This window comes from Canis aureus, chromosome 8 (assembly GCF_053574225.1).
Source record: "Canis aureus isolate CA01 chromosome 8, VMU_Caureus_v.1.0, whole genome shotgun sequence".
Taxonomy (NCBI): domain Eukaryota; kingdom Metazoa; phylum Chordata; class Mammalia; order Carnivora; family Canidae; genus Canis; species Canis aureus.
The window spans coordinates 54379069-54389092 of record NC_135618.1 but is presented as its reverse complement, the minus strand read 5'-3'; the positions used below and the strand labels follow the sequence as shown (position 1 = coordinate 54389092).

General features: G+C 46.1%; 1 non-coding gene and 1 pseudogene across 1 annotated transcript; both read left to right on the top strand.

The window, feature by feature from the left end:
- Window positions 1-1510: 1510 nt before the first annotated feature.
- LOC144318130 (large ribosomal subunit protein eL33 pseudogene) lies at window positions 1511-1842 on the top strand (annotated as a pseudogene).
- A 6199-nt stretch (window positions 1843-8041) lies between these two features.
- TRNAL-UAG (transfer RNA leucine (anticodon UAG)) lies at window positions 8042-8123 on the top strand. Its single transcript has one exon. It is a non-coding gene; the product is annotated as a tRNA-Leu (tRNA).
- Window positions 8124-10024: the final 1901 nt, after the last annotated feature.

Genomic DNA, 10024 nt, shown 5'->3' with positions numbered 1-10024 from the left:
GCAGTTGAGCATCTGTCTTTAGCTCAGGTTGTGATCCCGTGGTCCTGGGATCAAGTCCTGCATTGGGCTCCCCCGCAGGACGCCTGCTTCTCCCACTGCCTGTGTCTCTGCCTCTCTCTCTCTCTCTCTCTCTCTCTCTCATGAATAAGTAAACAAAATCTTAGAAACAAAAAAGAAGAAACCCATCATTCAGTGTTTTATCCTTGGCCTCTGTGCTACAAGTTTTGGAAAATACAAGAGCTAGTAGATATTTTGGGTTGAAGTGTTGGCTCCTTTAGTCATCTTGGGAAAACTCCACTGGCTCTTGGCAAGACAAAATTGCACCTGAAATTCTGACCGTGGGAAAGTAGGGCAGGAACAAAGTTTGAACTACTCTGTCCAAGTCCAAAGTCAGACAGACAGAAAGAAAGAAAAAGAAAGAAAGAAAGAAAGAAAGAAAGAAAGAAAGAAAGACCAACAAGGACTGTACTACTTAACCATTTATAGCTCTGTGGCCTTGGACATGGTATTTAACTCCTCTGAGCCTCTGTAATTTGTGTCTGCCCAACAGAAGTTCCCCTTCTTTGCATGAAGATCTGGCTTTGTCTTCAGGAAACCAGACCACCCTATTCTCAGCTGCTGAGAACAGCCCTCACCACTGACCTGGGGCCAAGAGTAGACACATGACAAGACCTGGCCAATGGACATATTCCATCCCTTTAGCCCAATGAGATATTAATCTAGATCTTTTCTGCCAAATTTTAAAAAGAGAATATCTCTTTCCCAGAGAGCTGGTAGGATTTAAGCTTAGGGTTTCTGGACATTCATTCTTAAGGCAAATATTTATTCAGTTTTTTTTTTTTTTATGATAGTCACAGAGAGAGAGAGAGGCAGAGACACAAGCAGGCTCCATGCACTGGGAGCCCGATGTGGGATTTGATCCCGGGTCTCCAGGATTGCACCCTGGGCCAAAGGCAGGCGCCAAACCTCTGTGCCACCCAGGGATCCCTATTTATTCAGTTCTTACTGTGTGTCAAGTATTGGGCTAGGGGTTGGGAAAAAGGCCTGCTTCAGAGAGAAATGGGAGAACGGAAATTTCTCACATAGTCTTTATTCCATACCATTTAAACTGCCAGGTGTGCCACGAGTGAGAAGTGTAGCAGGCAATAAGAGAGGACACAGGGGAACTTGTTCAGGAAGGCTCTTCTGAAGAAATTACATTTGAGTGGAGCCCTGAAGGAAAAGTAGACATCACTTTTAGAAGCCATAGGCAGACAAGTGCCTTGGGTGGCCTCAGCAAGGAGATGTAGATCAGATCATTCTTGGTTTTTGCTTAGTCCTTAATCTCCTCCTATCGCCATCACACAAAGCTGTTCAGACTTTATGGAAGAGTTTGGATAACAAAAAAGAATGTAGGAGGGCGCTTTTTCCACCAACTTGGGGCCTGTGGAGGTGAGAAGTGCTCCTGTTCCTGAACTTTGGGTGCAAATAAGTGCAGCCTGGTGGAAACAGGACTCCTAAAACGACGAATATGTCTGGAAGGCTTTGGTCCAAGGCCATTTTGCAGGCTATAAATGGGGTCTCCAGAACCAGAGGGAGCACACAGCTCCACTTAAGATCAAAGGTGTTTATGCTCCAGATGAAACTGAATTCTATCTAGGCAAGCAATGTGCTTATGTGTACAGAGCAAAGAACAACATAGTAACTCCTGGTGGCAAACCAGACAAAACCAGAGTAATCTGGGGAAAAGTAACTCATGCTCATGGAAGCAGTGGCATGGTTCATACCAAATTCAGAAGCAACCTTCCTGGTAAAGCCATTGGCCACCGAATCCGTGTGATGCTGTACCCTTCAAGGATTTAAACTTACTGAAATAAATAAAGGTGTAGATTTGTTCTCTTGTGGGAAAAAAAAAAAAAACAAAAAGAATGTAGGAGGGAAAACATTCACCCATACCAGCAATGTTACAGTGTCCAAGAGGAAAAATAAACACTTAACTGGGACGTGCATTGGCACATTCCAGTTCTAAGCCTTGCTCCCCTGTCCTAAAACTTGCCCTTCTTCCTCTCACATGGACAAACATCTCTTCAAGTTCTAAGGGACAAAAGCCCTGCTTCTATTAGAAAATCCCTCTTCCCACTGACAGGGAGTTGGGTTTTCCCCCGCTTTCCCACCAGAGTAATCCATGGGACTCAGTAACCCACAAGACACAAAAGATACCAAGACAGTGAAAAATCACACCAGCAACCAATGTAATATTGTGATTTTGTGTCCTCTCTATCTCTCTCTCTCTCTATATATATATATATATATATATTTTTTTTTTTTTTTTTTGAGAGCGAGAGAGAGCGAGAAAGTGTGAATGTGCAAGCAGGGGTGGGAGGGGCAGAGGGAAAGGAAGAGAGAGAATCCCAAGACAGTTTCCACGCCCAGCAGGAGCCCAATGCAGGGCTCAATCCCAAGACCTGGGCTGAAATCAAGAGTTGGAGGCTTATCCAATTGAGCCACCGAGGCACCCCTTGATTTTATGTCAAACATATATGCATATGTATGTGTATATATATATGTATATATTTAAGTGAGAAGACAATTAAGAGAATGGGAGAAAATATTCACCAATCACGTATCTGATAAGGGAATCATAGCCAGAACAGAGAGCTCTTACCTCTCAGCCATAAAAAGATAAACAACCCAACTTAAAAATGAGCAAAAGAGGGGCACCTGGGTGGCTCAGTCAGTTGGGTGTCTGACTTTTCATTTTGGCTCAGGTCATGATCTCAGTGTTGTGGGATCGAGCCCTACATCGGGCTCTGCACTCAGCATGGAGTCTGCTTGTCCCTCTCCCTCTGCTCCTCCACCTACTCTCCCTCTCTCCCTCTCCCTCTCTCGAATAAATAAATAAGGGACGCCTGGGTAGCTCAGCAGTTGTGCATCTGCCTTCGGCCCTGGGTGTGATCCTGGAGATCTGGGATTGAGTCCCGCGTCGGGCTCCCTGTATGGAGCCTGCCTCTCTCTGCCTGTGTCTCTGCTTCTCTCTCTCTCTCTCTTTCGTGTCTCTTATAAATAAATAAAATCTTTAAAAATGAATGAATGAATAAATAAATAAATAAAACCTTTAAAAAATTCATTTATATGAAATGTCCAGAATGAGGAAATCCATGGTGATAGAAGGTAGATTAGTGGTTGTCTGGGGCTGGGAAGGGAGTTTCAGTAGAATGAGGGGTGGCTACTAATGGGTATGGAGTTTCTTTTTTGGGGTGATGAAAAGGTCCTAAAATTAATCATGGTGATGGTCGCACAATTTTGAATATACTAAAAAAAAAACAAAAAAAAACACTGACTTATTTATATATTTTAAATGGGCATATTGCATGATCTGTGGATTATATCACATTAAAGCTGCTAAGCAGCCCCCCTCCAAAATATTCATGGAGTCTTCATCTCACCCAGTGCTTCACAGTGTGGCAGCCGAGGAAAGGCCACCAGAAATAGTAGCCCAACTCTTATGTGCACTGGCCCTGTCACAGATATGTGGCAATTCCCAACTTCAAGGAGACGGGTATAGTCTTTGCACAGGCTTAGGCTAGCATGGAAAACCACACTAGCGGGGCAGCCCGGGTGGTTTAGTGGTCTAGCGTTGCCTTCAGCCCAGGGTGTGATCCTGGAGACCTGGGATTGAGTCCCACATTGGGCTCCCTGCATAGAGACTGCTTCTCCCTCTGCCTGTGTCTCTGCCTCTCTCTCTGTCTCTCTCTCTCTCTCTCTCTGTGTGTCTCTCATGAATAAATAAATAAAATCTTGAAAAAAGAAAGAAAGAAAAAAAACCACACTAGCCACACACACCACAGAAGGGAAATGGTTTTCAGGTGTTAACTGTTCAGATCCCTTTTCCATAGGAGGCTGTGCCCACAGGGGTCATAGAGCAATTTTAGGTTCACAGCAAAATTAAGGAGAAAGCATAGAGACTTCCTATACCTCCCCTGTCCCCCACACAGGCACGGCCTCCCTATTGTCATTGTTCCCCATTGGAGTGGTACATTTGTGAAAACTGATGAACCTACACCGACACATCATTATCACTCAAAGTCCATTGTTCACATTAGGGTTCACTCTTGGTGTGGTACATTCTATGAGTCTAGGTAAGTGTATAATGACATATATCCACCATTGTAGTATCATATAGTTTCTTTGCCCTAAAAATCCTGTCTCCCAACTATTCATCACCTAACAACCCCTCCCCAACTCTTGGGAACCACAGTGAGATGCTTAAAAGCAGCAGCTTGAAAGAACTCCTTGGCTCCGAAGGTCCCAGGCCTACGAGGCATAAAATGTGGAGTGCCAGACGCCTGGGTGGCTCAGTGGTTTAGCGCCTGCCTATGGCCCAGGGTGTGATCCTGGAGACCTGGGATTGAGTCCCACGTTGGGCTCCTTGCATGGAGCCTGCTTCTGTCTCTGTCTCTCTCCGTGTGTCTCTCATGAATAAATAAAATCTTAAAAAAAAAAAAAAAAGTGAAGCACGTTGTCACAGGACCATTGGAATGTCTGTGTATAGCTATAGAAAGATTCACAGAAGTTATGAAATGACCACACTTCTGTCTTTTGGGGAGGGCATACCTCCCTTTGCCATCTGCAAAGCAAACCCCAGGATTAGAGTGGGGCATTTGGCCATACATCTGCATAGGAAAAGATCCAGAAGGACAGCTCAAGATTGCTCTTTACAGGGAGTACTTCTGAGCTGGGGGGTTCAGCTGTAAAGGACAGTGGTGGTGAGGAAAAGAATTTCCCTTCAACTTTATACCTGTGATATGACATTTGAAAAAAATTTGCAATGGGGATGTCTTCCATTACATTTCAAATTTATTTATTTTTAAAAATTTCATTTTTTAAAAAAATATTTTATTTATCTGAGAGACAGTGAGCATGCACAAGTGGGGGAGGGACAGAAGCAGACTCCCCGCTGAGCGGGGGGGGGGGGGCACTGCCTGCCTGCCATGGGGTTCAATCCCAGGGCTGAGATCATGTCATGACCTGAGCTGAAGGCAGACACTTAATCAACCTAGCCATTGAGGTGCCCCTAAAATTTCATTTTTAAGTAATATCTGCACCCAACATGGGCCTCAAACCCACAACCTCAAGATCAAGAATCACATGCTCTACTGACTGAGCCAGCTGGGGCCTCTACATTTCAAATTTTCACAGACAGAAAGCACCTTCCTTTATTCACTGAAGTGTTGACAGAGTTTAACTGGGTAGAGAAATTAAAGGTGATTTTTGTTTTCTTATTTGTGCTTCTCCTTCTTTGCTCGAGTTTCGACAAGGAACACGTACTACTTTATTTGCAAAAGTTATTTTTAAATGTCACTTCAAAACCAAAACTTTTACAGAATGAAACAAAACCCCAAAATGCAACAGTCCTGTTGCTGTGGTTTCCGTGGTCGCTTGGCTAGGGCTGGCTTTGCACAGAAGCTGCCTTCTCTCAAACAGCACCCTTGAAGACATAAATCACTGGAGAAGCCAAGTCAGCACGGCTGTGGGAAGTCAGGCCAGGAGAGGAATGCTCAGTGGAGCAGATGAGCTCATGGCCTTGCCTCCACTGGATTTTTGTTCTGTTGGAGAAGCAGCTTTGGCTTGAGGGTTCTGGGCAGCTTTGGAAGCAGCTCTCCTCTCAGAAGACTTGTTCTTTGCCTGATCAGGCCTAGTAGGTACAGGATTAATGTTCACTTGAATTAAATGATCAGAGAGAGAGTTGGGGTGGGGGAAGGTTACTCCCAGCATATGGTCTAACTATAGGAGAATGCTGAGTCATGAGGGGCATGGGGGAGGGAATTCCTAAATAACTCTCTGCCTCCTGCTTGTGGCTGCAAGTGATCTTCCAGAAGAACAGATCACAGTTTGGCCACATCCAGACAAAAGTTCTATGAGCTCTCCTGTCTGGCAGCTCCAGCCAGAGGCATTTGCCTCTGACTTTGTCTAGGGCCAGGTAGCAAGATGGAGTGGCCTTAACCAAGCAATGCAAAACCACCAGTAGGAGGAGAAGTCTCACAGCCTATACTGTTCTAGGTACTAGGGATATGGCTTTGGGTGAACAAGACACGACTGCCTGACCTCCTGGAGCTGACATTCTAGCAGGGTCCGGGAGAGACTCAAACACCTGCTTAAGGCAGAGGTAGGGAGATGTATGTGGAATAGTATCACCAACTGGTCACCACCCAGGTAAGAACTCTGATGATGAGCACACGGAAGTACTGGGAGGGAGCCAAGAGCTTAGATCCCTGGGGTCACCACCACCACATCCGCACTATGTGCCAGGGATGTTTAAGTGCATGACACACATTACCACATTCAATCTTCCCTCTGCTTCATTCTTGAGTAGCCAAGTACCCACAACAGTGCCTGACACGCTGCAGGTGCTCGGGAAATATGTGCTGAATGAATGAGTTTGATTCTCACAGCAATCCTGTGAAGTGGGTATTATGATCACCCCATTACAGGGATGAATAACACGTCCAGAAAGAAGTAGTTTTCCTAAGGTCACACAGCTAGTCCAAGCTCAGCCTGTGTGATTCCCAAGCCCATGGGTTGGTTTAGCCACTGTACTGGTTTCCTATGACTACTGTAACAACTTACCACAAATTTAGTGGATTAAGACAACACAGTCATCTTCTAGTTCCAGAAGTGAGAAGTCTGAAAATCAAGGTGTCACAGGCACTTGTGTTCCGTCTTGTACCTTCTAGGGGAGAATCTGTGTCCTTACCTTTTATAGCCTCTAATGCATTTGTTGGTTTGTGGTGGTTATCACTAGGACCTCTGTTTCTGTCTTCGCATCTCCTGCTCTAATTCCTGCGTCGCTCTTCCAAGGACCCTTGTGATTATACTGGGCCCACCTGGATAATCCAGAATAATCTCCCCATCTTGAGATCCTTAATTACATCAACAAAGTCCCTTTTTTTTTAAATTAATTTTTACTTTTATTTATTTCTTTTTAACAAAGTCCCTTTTGTCACATAAAGTAACATACAGGTTCTGGGGATTTGAATATGGACATCTTTGGTGGTGGGCAATACTCCGCTTACCATACATACTCCCCTGCCTATCTTTACTATGCTGTATCTCTGTTATTTTCCTTAAACATGCAAGGAAATGGAGAAGCCCAAGAATATGCAAAATTATTTTTTTTTAAAAAGGACTAAAACGATCTGAGACTCCTCAGGTAGGAGGAAGGGGAACTGAACTTGAAGGATATCAAAAGACACTTGAATCTTAATAATTAATTAAATAATTAATTAATAATTAATAATAATTTATATTTGAAGCAAATATTCAAAACGTTAACAATTAATTCTGGGTGATGGGAAATAGAAATGTATCGCGTACTTATGTACCGTGTAGTTGCTCTGTATTTAGAGATTGTACTTAATGCAACTGTGTTGCATTAAAAACGGAAAACACAGATCGCCTGCACGGAAGCGTCTTGGGAGGCTGGCTCGGCAGGTGGAGACAAGTCACTTGGCCTCTCTGCACCTCAGCTTCTAAGATGCGGACAAGGGGTACCGTGTAACAACGTTGTCATTGTAACGGCACCCACCTGGACCGGTGATTCTCACCTCGCGGGAGCAGGGACCGCGCCGTGGGGCCACCCAGGCTTGCAGAGCTGACCTGGAGTGGGGCTGGGGGGTCCGCAGGTGGGGACAGAGCAGCCGGGCCCCAGCCCGGCCGGGAGGAAGCGGCGGCGCGGCACCGCCCCCTCGTGGCCGTAGCCAGCATACGACGCACACGGCAAAGCCCACGTACACGCATGGGAGGACTGAATATTAATGCTTAATATTTAGGAACTCTCCTTTCCTTTGTAATGCTGGGTTCCGACCGTAGTTTTTGCTGCCGATCACAAAAGTATTGTGATTCCGAGGCCCAGAAGGGAGGCGGGGGTCAAGACGCCTTTAACAGGCGCAGCAAACACTCGGCTGATATTGCGCATGCGCAAAACCCAGGAGGGCGGGCCATGGAGCGTGAGATGCCACGTCATTAGACTAATATAGTCTCAGCGGAAGGCACCGTAGCGGGCGGTAGCGTGGCCGAGTGGTCTAAGGCGCTGGATTTAGGCTCCAGTCATTTCGATGGCGTGGGTTCGAATCCCACCGCTGCCACACCCAGGACGGTCTCACTTTTCCTGAACCCTTCAATTTGTCACTCTTCTCACCCTTCAATTTGTTTGTTATCCTTTCTCAGTCCCTCTTCCTTTTTGCTCTTCTCTTACGCTCTTAAAAAAAAAAAAAAAGGAATAGAGAGCGAACGGGAGAAGGAAGAAACTGCAACCCAGGCCCTTTCCTGTCCTAGCCCAGTACACAAACCCACCGATCCGGCTACCTAAAAAACAAAACCAGGGGTGCCTCCTTAATTTCCAGGAGAAAAGCATTTGAGATAACTTTAATAGTTTCCAGCAGACTGCCTACATCTTTAATTTAATGCTCCAAGACTGGAGGCCACAGGGAGCAAACCTCCTTACCCTACAAGGACAAAGGTTGGTTGGGGTGATTTAATTGTGACCTGAGTTAGGGAGGGCTCCTTTCCAGCCCGCTCTATGTCCTACGGAGAGCCCCAGCTGACTCCACAGACCTCTGTTGGTAGAAGCGTGGCAGGTGATCCTGTGGAAAGGCTCGGGCCTCAGGGGGCTTGCCCCACATGGGGCTGTTAACCTTGAGGTCCCAGCTTCATTGATCCACCTCCTCTCTGGTCTTCAGGCTTGGCTCAGGGGCCTCTCATCTATTTATTTAGCTAATAACTATGAAAGTTCTGCTGTGTGCCAGAAACCAAGTTCGTCCTGAGGCTACAGAGCACAGAAGGCAGGCAAGTCTTCTCACTCAGTTTTACAGCTGTGATCATTTCAAGTTACAAACCAGTGAGGAGTCTTATGCAGTGCAGCATGCAAACCTGGCCCAGGTCAACCGAGGAGGTGACATTTAGCTGGGACTTGAAATGGACAGGTTAAGTATGGGAGAGAAGAGTCCCAGGAAGAGGAAACAGCATATGGAAAATCCTAGCAGCAAATGAGAGCCTGGTGAGTCTTGAGTTGCTTTAAAGGCAATTCAGGGCAGCTGAGCAGAGAGCAGCTTGGATTAACCACAAGAGATGACGCTGGCATGTTAGGCAAGGAAGGTCATGAAAGCCACATGAGGCTTTGAACTTCATCCCGAGGGCAATAGGAAACCACAAAAGGTTTTAAGCTAGAGGGAGGCATGTTCCAATTTTGGGTTTAGAAAGTTCCCTCTGGCAGCAAGAACAGGAGGTTCCATTCAAAGTCTACTGCAGCTGTCTAGGGGAAGGAGTGCCTTGTACCATGGTTTGGTTGTGACAGTGTGTGGGACAGAAAGGGTGGGTCAGACACTGTGGAAGGGATCTGATGAGAACTCACTGATGAAGATGTGAAGAAGAACATGTCAAAAGTGATGGCCAGGTTTGGGACTTGAGCCACTGGATGGTGGCACTGGTGGTGTCTCTTCCCTTCCTGAGAGGGAACACAGGATGCAGAGGAATTTGTGGGAAAGATGGTTTCTATTCTTCTTAATATTTTATTTATTTATTTGACAGAGAGAGAGAGAAAGAGAGAATGAGTAGTGGAGAGGGGCAAAAGGAGGGAGATAGAGAGAGAGAGAGAGAGAAGCAGCCTCCCGCTGAGCAGGAAGCCCAAAGTGAGACTCAATCCTGGGACCCACGGAAGATCATGACCCAAGCGGAAGGCACACGCCCAACCAACTGAGCCACCCAGGCACCCTGGAAAACATGATTTCAATTTGATTCACATCGAGCTTGAGATGTGGTACATGAGCTTGAGTAGGAGGTTGGACTAGGAGGTTGGACACAGAAGTCTGGGGGTCAAGAGAATGCTCTGAAAAAATGACACATATTTGGGAGGTGGTGGAGACTGAGGCCACGGGAATGGATAGACATGCTCAGGAAGCGTGCACCCGGGGAGGAGAGAGGCCAAGACAGAATCCTGAGGAACGTCATCTTAAAGGGAGGACAGTGGGAGGGAGGGGACAGAGAAAGA